Source organism: Camponotus vicinus, unplaced genomic scaffold, assembly GCF_025532165.1.
Source record: "Camponotus vicinus isolate PSW18456_S1 unplaced genomic scaffold, iyCamVici1.0 SCAF_2, whole genome shotgun sequence".
In the NCBI taxonomy this organism is placed as follows: domain Eukaryota; kingdom Metazoa; phylum Arthropoda; class Insecta; order Hymenoptera; family Formicidae; genus Camponotus; species Camponotus vicinus.
In genome coordinates this window covers 7,045,616-7,060,970 of record NW_028141956.1, presented here as the reverse complement: position 1 = coordinate 7,060,970, position 15,355 = coordinate 7,045,616, and the positions used below count along the sequence as shown (strand labels likewise).

General features: G+C 31.5%; 1 protein-coding gene across 1 annotated transcript in view; it reads right to left on the bottom strand.

Moving 5' to 3' along the window:
- Rh5 (Rhodopsin 5) overlaps window positions 1–15,355 on the bottom strand; it is a 233,643-nt gene that overhangs the window by 185,331 nt on the left and 32,957 nt on the right. The window lies entirely within an intron of this gene.

Here is a 15,355-nt window from a genome sequence, read left to right as displayed (position 1 = left end):
GACACCAGTCATTATTAGTTTTATATACGAATAGCGTATTCGGGTTCAGATGATTATTTAATCAGATGATTATTTAATAGATAAGATATTATACGCATAAAATATATATATTTTGTATTTTTTTTTCAGGAAAAAAAAACTTTTAAAAATGTTCTATCTCTTCTATATGCTGCAGTGCTACGAACAGTTTAATGGAAAACATCACCGATAATAATCTTAATGATAATCATACACAAAAAAGTATGACTCTTTTAACGGATGTGCGCATACGCCGCACCTATGTGGAAGAGTAAACGTAAAAAAGTAGAAAAGAGAAAAGAGCAGGAGAAAAAAGAGAGTGTATTACTGACAGTCTTATTAAGAATCGCAGCGTACGCGAATATTACATTCGTCGACAAACACGAACCATGGTAATCCTGGCAGCACGGAACCCTCGTCTCCGCATCTCGCACGGCAGACGAAATAATTTCCTGGATTTTTCCAGGCTGCATTAAAACTCGCACGATTCGGAGGAGAAAATTAAAATATTTACGACGGAACATCGCGCTTGTCACAATAAAAGGATTTCAAAACGATTCGCGAAACAGCATTAAGCGTTTAGTAGCAGCGAAAGAATCAAGTGATGCCGTGAGGATCTATTTTGAATACTGCTGCATATTTAAGACGAGAACCTCGTAAGCTATGGGCTTAATTTCCTGATTTTTTGCAGAATTTTTCAAAAATCTGATTCCTGATTACGATAATTAAATTTAATGTAATTTATATTATAAAATCACACACATGTTGTACAATACATTGTAATCGACAACAGTTAAAATTTTATATATATCTTCTGAAATAAAAAAATTTGTAGAAGTTACTAATTAAAAAAAAAATGCACCTTCAATCATTATTGAAAATAAAATATTTTCAAAATATAACAAGGATGCAATACAAGGAATCCTCACATTATTAGGATATTAAATTTCGTCAACGCGAGGGACGCCCTAGTATTTTAGGATGGCTTCGTTCTAAACGGGCTTTACAGGGTCGGCAAGTTTCTCGCCTCCTCGTTAACTTCATCGTCCGTATAATGCATACGGGTCGCGCACCGGCGCCCAACCACGCAGTCGCACCGAGAAATTAATTATTAGGTTCCCTTGGGAAATAATTGCGGAGTTTTGAGCGTTGATTTCGCGGCGCCCGCGCGAGCGTATCGAAATCGCGAATATTTATCTGCCATAATTTATAGCGGTTATCGCTTACTATACGATGCAGCATTTCCTCGTAATTTATCGCCGACAATCGCTGCTCCTTCGCATTTGTCGTTTATCTGATAATAAAGGACTTTATTTTCACATTTTATACATATACAAGCCACTTTTGTTTCAAGAGTTCATTATGCAAAATAATATTTGAACTGTACGAAGTATAGATATATAAAACAGTACATATATATGGTAGAAGATATTATACATGGTAGCACATATTATACATATGTATATACGTTTAACCGCATTTATTTTAATTGAACTATTTTTAACTGATTTTAATTTTAAAGATTATTATTATTTCAAGATCTCGCAATGTGTGCTTTCTGTATGTGAATAATTTAGTAAAGTCCATTTCATTAAACTTCATTGTTTTCCATCTTAATAACTGCTGTAATATTATTAACATTTCAATGTTCATATTCTTGTCATGTATAATTGAATATCTTTTAATCATTTATAAGTTATGCTAGCTAGACACAGCGACCGAAATATTAATAATGCTATATATTGTTATAATCTCAAAATGTAGCAAAAATTTTTGAGAAATTAATATTAATATATATATTTAATTTGAGTTCTTTTCCTCACTCTTTTTATTTTTATACATGTAATTAAATTTAAAGATATATAATAAATTAAAATTTAAATTGAAATTGGAAATTCTATTTAAATAATTGCCGATAGGTCGTTCTCATCATAAATTCTCAAATTCGTACCCATCATAGCGTATCAATTATCGTTTTTATTAGAAATACGTGTCTGTAAACTTTTACAAGTTTCTCGAATCAGATGTTGTTTATCAATGCAGTCAGGAGAATAAGCTTAAATTGTGGAAAGGTTTGCCTAGCGAGAAGCGAGAAAACTCGTACGAAAGTAAGCAGGTGAAGAGAAGAGACCCAATGAGAGTAACTCCAAACATAACTAAGAAAACGAGAAAGGAGCCAAGAGAAAGTGAAATAAACACATCAACTAAAGGAGCCAGCTACATCGGCAACATCCTTGTTGTTTCCCGACTCGGCGCATCACCGTTAGCCGGAAACATTGTAGGTACAAAAGGAAACAACACGATTATTTTCCACGTCGACGTGCGTTCGCGCGTAGAATTAAACGCAATTGCTGCGTTTCGGCAACATTCTGCTGATGTTGGTCAAAGTAAGTGAATACGTCAGAAAGTTTGTCTTCCTGAATAGTAAGTACTATAAGTTACGGCAATTGCGCTTTCCCCTTACGTAGGAAGTTTTAAATTAAACTTCTTTAGAATTGCATAAAGTACATATTATTCTAACAGCCATATACTGGGTCCCAAACTGAGAATAAAAGTAAAAAACGACTGATCTAATTAACGAACTTCAAATAAAGATAAAAATTCAAACTAAAGAGTACTAATATTATAATATTAATTATATAATTCTTTGGGTAAATTTTTATATTAGGATCTTCGTCTCCCATTTAGCTCAAAATTTACATAGATCATGCCTTCGATCAACAATTAAATGTTATTTTAATTAAATACAATTAAAAGTGATATTTTAAAGCTAGAGAAACTATCGATTTTCTATTATTCTGCATTTAGTCATTATATTAGAGAAATAATCGATGAGCTGATATTATTAGACTATGTATATTTAAAAAGTAAACACGTGCGGAGGAGGGAGAGATTCTATCACTCCCTTTGTCCTCTCTCGAAAAAATCTAATTCGACCTATCTTTATTTATTTATTTTGATTTTTTAGATATTTTGGTAACGTATTTATTATGTATATATAAATATACAAAAAGCATAAACTTTTATTATAAAATGTCATTTGATGACTTTTTTTAAGGACGATATTGTTTTCCAGGCTTCAAAGTATCATAACTTTTAATTGTAAGCCAAACGAAAGCCTTATGCAAATTCTCATCAAATTGGATGTGAAAAGATTCTAATATAGAAACTTATCATTTATTTTTAATTCTGAATTGTTAGTAAAAGATAATTTAACCCTTCACAAAAACTATGCTTATTAAATCGAACTCTCGAACATTCTCAACAACAGTATCCAATTGTTCAGATAGGCAGTAATTGAAAATTCAATAGCGCTTTCACAGGACGTATTAAAAAACAATATACAAAAGATTTCGAAAATTACAGTAAAAACATAAAACTGGTTTAATCGCTTTTTGACAGAATGACAGACAAGCAATATCGTGCTTGAAACATTTTAAAACGATTTAACCGGGCGATAACTTGAATACACAGGCCATCGTCTCCCGATGTAGATTTAGTCTATGAGGGAGTACGCTTGGTATATGACATCACTCCGGCACGTACCGCACATCCGAGAGGGATGTTACACGACGGCTCGCGTACACGTTGGATACGACGCGTTCCGCTCTGTGACAACGTAACGTATTACTATTTACATAATAGAGAAAGAGAATGAAGGAGGGGATGGAAGAAAGCGCAAGAGAAAAGGGAGTATGCTGTGTGCCTGTCTAACCTGACTAACTCGAGTCTACGGTATACCGGAAAAGAAAGATAGCCGGAGAAATATAAAACGCCGTCTCCGTCTCGCGCGTTCTCCAGGGAATGTTTCGCTCGAGTAAAGTCCATAAAAAGGAAGCATGTCGAGCCTATTAGGAAGAAGGAACTTCTGCACTTCGCGGTGCGCATGAGGAGGTTGAAATACGCATTACGAAAGAGAGTTCTCTGCCTTGCCAAAAACCACAAAATCGTTCGTGTAATGTTCAGGATATATCGGTGTTTCAATGTCAAAAAACCGACATGTTTTAACATTATTCAATCTTGTCTGTTGTTTTACTTTGTAGTACATAGATTCATTTATATGTAAAATCAATAATGTTAATTGAAATCGTTCCGAGATTTGTGAAATTAACATTTTTCCAATATTTTACGAGACTAGATTAGTATATATTTATATATAGACCAGAATTTAATTACGCCAGAATAACTTGTATAATAAAATTTGAAAATGGAAGAGTCGCTGATACAATGATCTCGGTTGAAGAAACAAATATAGATTAAGCAAACGTTCCCTTTATATGCGTTGATTAAAATTGAGTTCTGAGATATCTCATAATAATGGCAGAGGTAGTAATGCAGTTAGATCTCTAAATGAAACCTATTTGCATTAAATGTATCGTGCAAAGATGGCATTAAATAATATTAAACGTCAGAGATAGTTTCTGTTCTCGATAGGTTGTTCTCTCTATTGTGTAGTAGTAATAATTAATGTCGTAATACCCGACGAAATCGTTTATCCTTTGTTACGTTACATCACGAGTGACACGCGCTTTAAAGAGGTCGTCGAATTAATTGTGTATATATTTAATAAAACGAACAAATATAGTATAATTAAATAATTAATTTGCATATCGTCGAAAAACGCGCGTATTTGCAGGAAAGAAACTACGAGAAAAGTACACGCTATTGTTCTTAAAAAGCGCCAATATTGATTCTTTTTAATTTTGCTATGTATTCGCTTCGTGATAAAGTTATTGTTGAGATGAGAGCTGTGTCTAAATTATGCTGATATAATGTGATTTTTAACTCAAAATATAATATATTATTAACTTAATAACTTCTTTTCATTTATAACTACAGTATCTCTCTTAGAAAGATGTATTTTACGATATTTAAAAAAAAAGAGAAGTAATTTGTTTTATTTTAGTTTATTTTAATTTATTAAAATATAAAGGTTTGTGAAACGAGAGGTCCATAAGATATAAATCATTGGATAATTAAATAAGATAATTAAAGGCTAAAATCATAAACGTCTGTAACAGATTTTCAGTTATATAATTTTGTGTCTATATTGTATGTAAAAGTCTTATGATCTATATGAGTTCTTTCTTGTAATATATTTTACTTGTATGACTATCACGCACTATCTTCTGCGCGTTTATGGTTCTTAGCCTTATTTAACTATATATTTAATTTATTAATTTATTAAGTTTCACAAAAACGATTCTGCAATTGATTTTTAATTTATTCTTTTAATGTTTCTCTGACTTTAATATAGATTGTCGCTATTAGTTTGTAATCGTTATATAGCATACCAATTTATAAAATAATATAATTGCAGCAGAATTTCTGTTTTACGTATTTATCATTTTAAAAAAGGAAACTTAATAATCAGAGAATTCGTAAGACATAGCGATCTATTATCCGATAATCCTGACTGAAAGGACAAGGAATGACGGAGTGTGCGTTTTACAATAACACGCTAATTTTCTCGTCAAAATGAAAGACACCTTTCTCGCGAATACTCGTTATCATTCCCCCGCAAATTGTACGAACGTCAGACACGGCTGTAACATCGAGAGACAGCGGCGGATTATTCTGAATCGGCGATCTGGCTTTCTCCATCGAATTGTCCACTCGATAAACCAAGTGAGCCGCACGCTGGTTTGGCCGGTACGATGGTACCTAATGTAATCACTATAATGGCCACGCCAGAACCACCCTAGAGCCTCTACACCGTTGGTAGCAGCATCCCAGACATTCCTGTATCATTGCACGATCTGCTCAGGGAAGGAAGGAGGAGAGATGCGGGTGAAGAACCGCCGGTGAGAGAGAGAGAGAGAGAGAGAGAGAGAGATCCCCTGTATTCTCGAGGTTTCGCCGTTACCACACTAACAGGCTTTTAAACAAGGACGGTATACCCGCGTAGCAACCTTTATCGGCGATATCTTGAGTGTGAAATAGAAGTGATAGAACGACATCGCTCTCGCAGAGGTTCTTTTTCGCGTTAAAATAGCGAAAAAAACGCACACTTTAGATATAAATTCCAAATCAATTTTTGAAATAAATTTTGCTCTAACAAAGTCGAAAAGTATTTCAATTGTTTTTCATTTTAATTTAACGAAATAAAAAAAAACAAGAATTGAGTAAAAGTATAGGTTGAATATACATATATATGTATATCTACGAGTCCTCATACGTAACAGAATTATTGTGTAAATGCCCGATTATAAATAAATACATTTTTCTTATATATGTATAGTTGAATTTTGCTTTAATAGAAATTTTATTTCAAACTGTCATAATTAATGATTTCAATATTTTTGTTACTCATAATTAATGATTTTATATCTTTGTTATGCTTCTATGTTTCCTTTTCTATGAGAGATTAGCGATATATGAAATGAATGAGAAAACAATTAAAATTTCTCAATATTAATCTTTGCAGTTTAATATTATTATCTTGCATTACACGCTCTATACCAAAAACGTTTTCTCAACATTATGTCAGTTTAGCTTTTATACGAATACAATAAGCTGTGTGTTCTCACAGCACACTTAACTCTGAATGTTACTGTTTGATTTTCATTTTGTGTCTGCATTTAGACGGCATTCGCAATATTAGACGAATAAAACGTGAAACTTGGACGTAGTCGTATTTGATGGAAAATTCGCGGCACGAATATGACTCTCTTTCCTCTCCGCTGCGCGAATATTGTAACATGTGTTTGTTTCACGTACGGAAGATTGGGATTCATGAAAATGCCAAGTACAGCATGTTTAATGTAGCGATAATAGCATAATCAGATTCATTGCGTCAATGTTACGACTATCGCGGCAGTATTATTATAGCATGCATTTTGTGACACCGAAAACCAATTGTTTCCGCCACTTTTGTTGCACAATGTAACGTATGCCAGTGTAGGAACGATTATAACAGACTGCAATTGCTTTTTATCGCCCACGAAAATGATGTATATTGCTGACATCGTAATAAACGATTACACTAAAATCCAGTGAAAACGTACCAAACAATTATCTCGCAAAAATCACCGCATGCAAAAATTTCCATTTGTGAAATAAAAAGCTTTCATATATTTTAATAAAACATGATGTTTAATAAATATTGTAAATGATAAAAAATATTACTGAATTATTTTAAGAAATACATTTTGTATTAAGAAAAATGGATTTTAAAAGGTACATATCCCCTAATTTTTTTCTAGATTAAATAAAAAAAGCGAATCTATTTCAACAGCATCTATTTCAGAACATTGATTTTTCTCGCGTTACCCAATGTCATATTTTAAATCATAATGTTATATTTTGAAGTAGGCGACAAAAAGAATAATCTTTTTATATATATTCCATATTAAAAACTCAAAATTTGACATTATATAACGACTAATACAAAAAGAATTAGAACATTTCGAAATAAATGCTATTTTAAAATAGATTCGTTTACCTTATAATGGAGGTACCAAATAAAATATATGAATTAATTTTAAAATTTAAATAAAATATATGACATATTTCTCTAACATATATCATATTTGATATAACTTCAAAATTTTTTATGAGAAAGAAAATCAGAACTCTAACTTTAAATTAAATATAAAAATTCTGAAAAAATGAGGTCATAATTTCATAAAAGAACCAAACACGTATTTTGCGTGAAATATAAAATTGTCATTTGGCTATTCAGCAAAATGGGTAGTGACTCCCTTATGATAGAACTTACCTACCATTTATCCTGTCCTGCTACGGTAACGACAATTTTATTACAGTTTTTACGATGCCTCCTTTTCGACATGGACATATCCAATCCACAAATGTAAGGTCCTGTCAATTATTTTCCCGCAAAACGTGGAAGAAAGACTGTATGCATCTCTTGACATTCTCTCTCTCTCTGTTTTTTTTTTCATGATGTTCCAATATTCTCCAAAAATGTTTTGATGGTAAATCTACTCAAATTACTGAATTGTTTGATTGCAAATTTGTCATATTAAGATAAATGAAAGGGCTGTCTATTTTATGCGGTTCAATGCATGAAAGAAATAACTATACAAAAAATAAAGTTCTTTAAAATAAAGTTCTTTATGAGTTCGACATAGAGAGATTGGATATATAGGAAGGATGTCACATTAAAACAAATTTCAGTAGGACAAGTGTACTTTGAAACCGACGATACGATAATAAATATGGAATATCTCTTGACCGCTAACTCGTAACGGAGACAGTTTTATCGTAGCTTTTACGATGCCTTATTTTTGACGACTTGAGTCCAATATAAATGTATTTTTCGTCTATACTACGAAACATATATTACGCATAGTAAACACGAAAGAAATGTCAAACGAACAAAACGCTAAATTTTCCTGCATATATATATATATATATTGCTTTGCTTCAAATTCTGTCTTTGTCACAACACAATTAATTCCGCGTAATCGGATATGGGATTAAAACAACTGGGTTAAGCGCATTTTCGAAAACACAGTGTGCTTTCCATTTTCAGGTCATCACATCCGGATAATGTTATATCAATACATGTGCGTATGTGAATGTATTTGGAATATATCTAGAATTGGAAATCACCTATAATTGTATATACAAAATGAGAAAGACGATTTCACGAGAACAGAAAGACAAATGCGAGAAAGTCAACGAAGAATTTGATAAGAGTTAATTGAAATAGGATTATATTATTAGGATTTATAAGAGAGAGAGGGGGAGGGGAGAGAGGGAGAGAGAGATTAAATTCTAAATTATAATAAAATATTGTTTTTAAAATATAATTCATAAATATTGTTCCTAAAGTGCAACTCAATCATAACAATTTCTAACATAATTGTACCGCGACATGAGGTAACCATGGTTATAATGATATTTTTCTGAAAGCTTCAGAGTGGAAACCGGCCAGGCAGACATTATAGGGTGACGCAAATATCAGTCCATTATGGGCTCTGCGCAGTTAACGACCGTTTTATTACAATTTTTACGACGTACTTCTTTCTGCGCAGTCCAGAACATCAGGCTCTTTTTCTTCACCCCAATCTTCTATCATTGTACAAATTATACGACTGCCAATTGGATAGTCCTTTATACATGTGTCTTATTTCAAATGTTTTGCATATCTAAGTATCTTAAAAAAACCTAAATGATAAGATAAATATGCGCAGAAAAGAATTGCTAACTAGAAAAGAGCTAATACGATTATATGATGATTTCGAAATAAGATAATTTTTTTCTTATACAATTTACTATATTAAAAATCTTTAAAGATAATTGTCTTTGGGAAAGAGAAATCGTTTTATCGTTATATTATCAATTCTTATATTCAATTTTAACTATTAAAATAAAGATATATTTTATAGTAATTTTTAAAAATACATATATAACGATATCTAAAAATATCTAAAGATATTTAGAAACACAAACATCTTTTATTCAAATAAAATTTTCATATAAACTCTCGTCGAGCAATGCAAATTTATTCTTAATGTGCATTTTCAATTCTGTATCTTCAAAAGCAACCGAGATATTTATCTATAAAGAGATATGATTTAGATCCTATATAGTATTATTTTTATTTTTTGTGGATATTGCATTGGTTGAAATGAAAACGCGTTATATGGTCCAATTATGCAACATATACGTTATTCGTTCGCGTAATATGCAAAGCTAGTTTCCCGATTTCGGTGGCAAAGGATGCACAGAGAGGATAGAGAGAGAGGGAGAGAGAGAGAAAGGGAGAGAAAGAGGAGAGAACGCAGATGCGTAGATGACGAGAAAAGCGAGCTAGTTAGACACATTAACAGCGCGCGGATAACTTTCGCTTACAGTACGAGGATTCATTCGTCTGCGCTAAAGTTTCTTCTTTCTGTCAGATTCGCTCGCTTCCGATTTTATGACAAATATGAGCTCGATCCACGAAGTCGTCCGTCAGAGGACATAAGCTGAGCTCTTAGCGTTGAAAAGTGAGGATTGAAAAACTTTCTAATTCTGTTACGCTCGTTATCTATAATTTTACAATGCGCACAGATGAAATTTCATCGCAAATTGAAATGCCACAAATGGCCAACTTGACCACTGGATTTAAATTACTATACAAGCAGATTTAACACGTTGATGAGTTTAATAAAGAACTTTATGGAATGCGAAGATTGTAAAACTCTACATTTTAAACTGATTGTAAGTATCAAAAGTAATTTGAGTTATTTTATTCCTTCAATACTCATTTCGATATATCATGTTTTAATTTTATTCTCCATAATTTACATGTCTAAAATTTAAAAAATTTAATTTTTTTGAAAAATAGCCTTTCCCATGAATCACAACATGATACATTAAGGAATAAATATACAGTTTATTAAAAATAATCTACTTTTCCCCCGACTATGAGTGGTTTTAATTGTTCAGGACCACTCGATTAAGATACACATTGTGTATCACCGCAAACTTTCCAATGAGATATCCGATATGATTTGCTCCAAGTATTACACGATTTGTCGATTATCCCCAATGGATCTTGCAAAGTTACGCTTCATCGAAATACCCTTTTCAAAGCAACATGTTTCGCGAAACAATAGTGAACTGCAGTCGCGCTTTGGCGAAGGCAATCGCCATTCTAACTACGAATCAAATGCAAAGACACTTTACGTTCCTTGTTCGTCCCAAGTAACGATTCCGGATCTGACGATGGAAAATGGAATCCCTTTCGAGTTCCCGTTCTTGACTGTTCAACTTTCCAGGTACTTCAAAGAAACAAGTTATAAAAGTTAAAGACGATAAGTATACATTTTTACAACTCAAATGGAGGAGTTCGCTTTTAAAGTGCATTAGGATATTTATTATATGATTATAGATGAGAGAAAAATAAAGGTTTAAATGCATTGAGTATATAAAGGTTAAACGTGTAATTTTTTACATTACCTTCTCATTATACGGTACAAAAATTATTTTAATTTATCAGTTTTAATATGCATTTGATTTATAATAAAATATTATTCGAATATCCAGTGATAAAAATTTTTTAGTTATTGACTGAATAAAATAAAATGATTTCAATGTCATTTATTATGAAACAAAGTACAAATAGAGTAACTTTGAAATATTCTTTATTTAATAATTGTCCTATTCATACATATACATGTATATAAATCTCTTGTAAAAAAATATCGGATTTGAAGATTACTAACAACTGCACCGAAAAATGGACTTGTACAAGCTTTGATGTAAACGAATTCGAGGATCGTAGTTTTCAACACAACGTGTCGAAACAATTTCAGATCATTTTAAAAATGGTATTTCCTACGACCCGATGACTTTTTTTCAGACTGTTTTATATTCAAAGAAGTAATAAATCGATTTATTCTCCCTTCTTGTTCGATAAGCGTCAATATTTAGTCGGTGAACAAAGCGATGGATCCTATTATTTAAGCACAATTGTGGCTTTTTCACTTCACGCGTGTACGCGTGCGTATAAATAACTACATATATATATGTGTATTATTGTTTTTGATCATCATTATTCATTTGCTTACCGTAAAATGTAAAAGGTCGGACATTTTCAAAATGTTTCTTTTTAACTGCGTGTGAATTCATGGTATGTTATGCTTATAAAAGAAATGATCTGATCTTTCATATTTATGGTGTGTCATTCCAAAAATCTACCTAAAGGATATGTAGTATAATAAAATAAAATTAGATTTTATATCATAAATATATAAAAATAATAATATCATATATAAATAAATCCAAAAATCGTAATATATTAAATATATACATATATTAAATTTTTTATTTTATATATATTTTCATATATTTAATTATATATAAGTAAGTATGTATGTATGTATATATGTATTATTACATACACATATTCTTAGAATATATTTATACTAATAATTAAAGTAACGATTATACAAAGTAAAAGGCATTATATTTCTCTGCGGCAAGATAAAATTAAAGAATGAAGAAAAAAAAGAAAGAGAGAGAAAGAGAGAAAAGGAAAGAAAGTAAAGACTGATTTTAAAGAGATGAGAGTACGCTGATGTCGAGGCAAATTTTAAGTTTGTTAAATTTTAGATTAAAGTTTAATTTATCTAACATAGTTTGAAACTTGTCGAAAAAAAATTTAATCATATTAAATTTAAAAAATTTAAATGTCTTTTAAATGCAATAATATTTGTTGCTATTTTAAATCTTATCATGCTTCTTAGTAAGCAACAAAATTCTTTAAACCACTAATTTTTAAAAAGTTACCATCAGATAATCTATACAATTATATTCTTTTAAAATTATTTTTTCCGTCGACTTCTTTATACATAAAATATTCTTATAAATATGCTACGCATGTTTACATAAATGCTCGCGGAACTTATTTCTAACGATATTGCGCATAAACATATACAACACGTGCGTTTACCTAGCGACTCCGTAACATTTTCCATTAATGAGTCTCCTCACGTGCCCGTGTACAACTTAAAATGTTATGACTTCGTACCGGGGACTATTTTGCTAAAACGTATGTACCATTTTAAACACGCAGCTTTAGGAAGCTCTGCGTTGGGGATTCTTTTCTATTTAAGTCTTTGTATGCCGACTTTTTTGTAAACATTTAATTAAAAAATTTTAATAATAATATCCAAGAAATATTAATTTATTCGATTATTGATAAATATCGTAGAAAGAAAAAAATATTATGGTAAAAGAATAATATTAAAATATTGCAATGCACTCTCTATGTCTCGTTGCCATTCGATAAAAAACAATCGACTTTGCTTTGGAGCAACGATAGTGAGTTCATCGAAATCATAGCATTATATAACTCCCAATCGCAATTCAATATGGTAAAAGCAAATAATCATAGTGCTTTTTTTTATCATGTTACTCTTTTGTTCTTTCAATAAATGGAATGCGTCGTTAGCTCCTTCACAAGGGAAATAGATCTATAAACATACAGAGCGAAAACAAACCATGCATATACTTTATAAAAATTCACTCCGAATGTAAAATTATTATCTAAATATGAATGTGTAATCTCTCTCTCTCTTTCCATTTTTGTTTCATATGTGTTATTATTTCGTTTTATATGTTATATTTTATTTAATATAATATATTGAAACTGTAACATAACACACAAGAGCTAGAATCGTTAGATTTCAACACTGTTAGAGCAATCTTTGAATCTCTCTTTGAATCTCCGCAGCCGCTGTATCTGCTCGACGAGTTATCGATATTTGAACGTAGAGTCACTGCATCGGATTTTGCGCGTATATATGCGTGGGCGGCTTTAATCGACCGATTTCGAGCGCAGGTCGACGTCGGTCAAAGTTAGAAGCCGGTTAACCCATATGACCAGAGGGCATTGCCGTTGCACCGACGCGGTCGGTGTCTTTGACTCGCCCCTGAAACCGTAACCCGCCGGCACAACCCTTAACCTACCTCGTGCAAACACTATCCCCTTCCGTTAAGATTAGCGACCATATAGAAGCAAACGCTTACTCCAGTCATTTCTCTCCTTCTTCCTCTCCCTCTCCCTCTCTCTCCCTCCCTTCCTTCCTCCCCTCCCTTCCTCTCTCTCTCTCTCTCTCTCTCTGACTTTCTCTTTCTCCCTGTTTTTGGCCTGTATATCACGCGTATCCCCGATCAAGTCGACACATATCGATGTACAGGCATGAGCGCAAGAGATGACACGGGCACGCGCTCTCGAAGCAACAACCTGGCATGAATATTAGATTTCACACTTCGTGAAGATGTCGCGCCGTAATGATACGTAATAGCGCATGCATGAAGAGGAAATAAGCGTTACAAAATTGATTTATTAATTTTCGATGCGATGCGTTACTATGAAATCACGTATGCTTGACTGAAGTAAAAGGAGAAATTATAGTAGAAACATTTATGTGCTTTAAAGATGATATTACACATTAGTTATTTTAAGTCGAAGACATTTCAAAAATCTTTTATAATTTTTATAAATCTCCTATATTTATAGTTTATATTTTGTATATTTTATATTTTATAGTTATATTTTATATTTTGTACGAAGAAAAAGAAACAAGTTACATTAAAATAAATCAGTTTTAAAATTTTATAAGAATTAGACGAAACTCATATATATATATATATATATATATATATATATATATATATATATATATATATATATATATATGTGATACATAATTGATTTATAAATTTTAATGAATTTCAGCTTCAAATATCTGATGTAGACAAAATAAATTGAATTGTTTTTATTTCTATTTAACTTTTAGTTTAACTTAACTCCTCTATATATATTCTTTTATTTCTAATTAATAATAGATCCGCTATTAAAGAAGAATAGGATTTTATTTTTATACATATTAATAGATTGCAAATAGACAGACTTGGTTAAGTCAAGTTTTTCGAGAGAGGTGAAAATCCTATTATCTTTATGCTTAACTATCAACACGATGAGGCGTTGCTAGAATAAGGCGCAATATCGAAGATACGCGAAGTTTAGCTAATTTTAGTTTAAAGCTACCATAAGCTCGACGACTGCACGTAGAGCCCATGTAATCTCCCTGTTAATCGGTTGCGTGTATTAAATCCAAACGCCGACCGGATTAAAGTTCCAACACGTACGAGGGACTGCCATGACTTGGTGCTATTCGCCGGAATAATGTCCAACAAGTACGAAATAGCAGTAGCTGAAGGATGGCAGGTCAATCTTATAATAGAGCAGCATATTGAATCGTATGTATATGAAATACTTTAGCTTCTTTCATAAAAAAGAGAAATGAAAGGAAAAAGAAATAGCCTAATCGGACAAAAGAAATAGCCTAATTGTATGCAAAAAGTGATTATATCTAGATATAATAGTCTAAATGAAAAGATCTCGAATTATAATAGTATCCATTTAAGAACAAAATTAATTATAATTTGTTTTCTATGAAAAATATTTGATGTGCTTTCATCTTTTATTTTAACGTAAATTTGAAATCTCTGTAGCATAAAAATACATATATAAAAATCTAATTTGTAATAAATACTTATTTCTTCTCATCTTCATTTGTAATAAATTCTTATTTCGTCTTATCTTCATTGAGATTAATACAAGAAAATATACCATAATTGGGTAGCTCTCTCTTTTTGTTTAAATTATACGCTTGTGTTTTCTTTAAACTTTATTTTTTAGATCACTCTATCTTTAAATATTTTATTATTTAATTCGCTGAATTTTATTCGTAACGAAATCTTTCGAATAAAATAGATAACTGGTCAAATCACTACAAACGCTGTCGGCATTTTCACCGTATTAGAACAAGTAGAAAACTGTGTATACTGACTGCTGATATTGCTATTGATT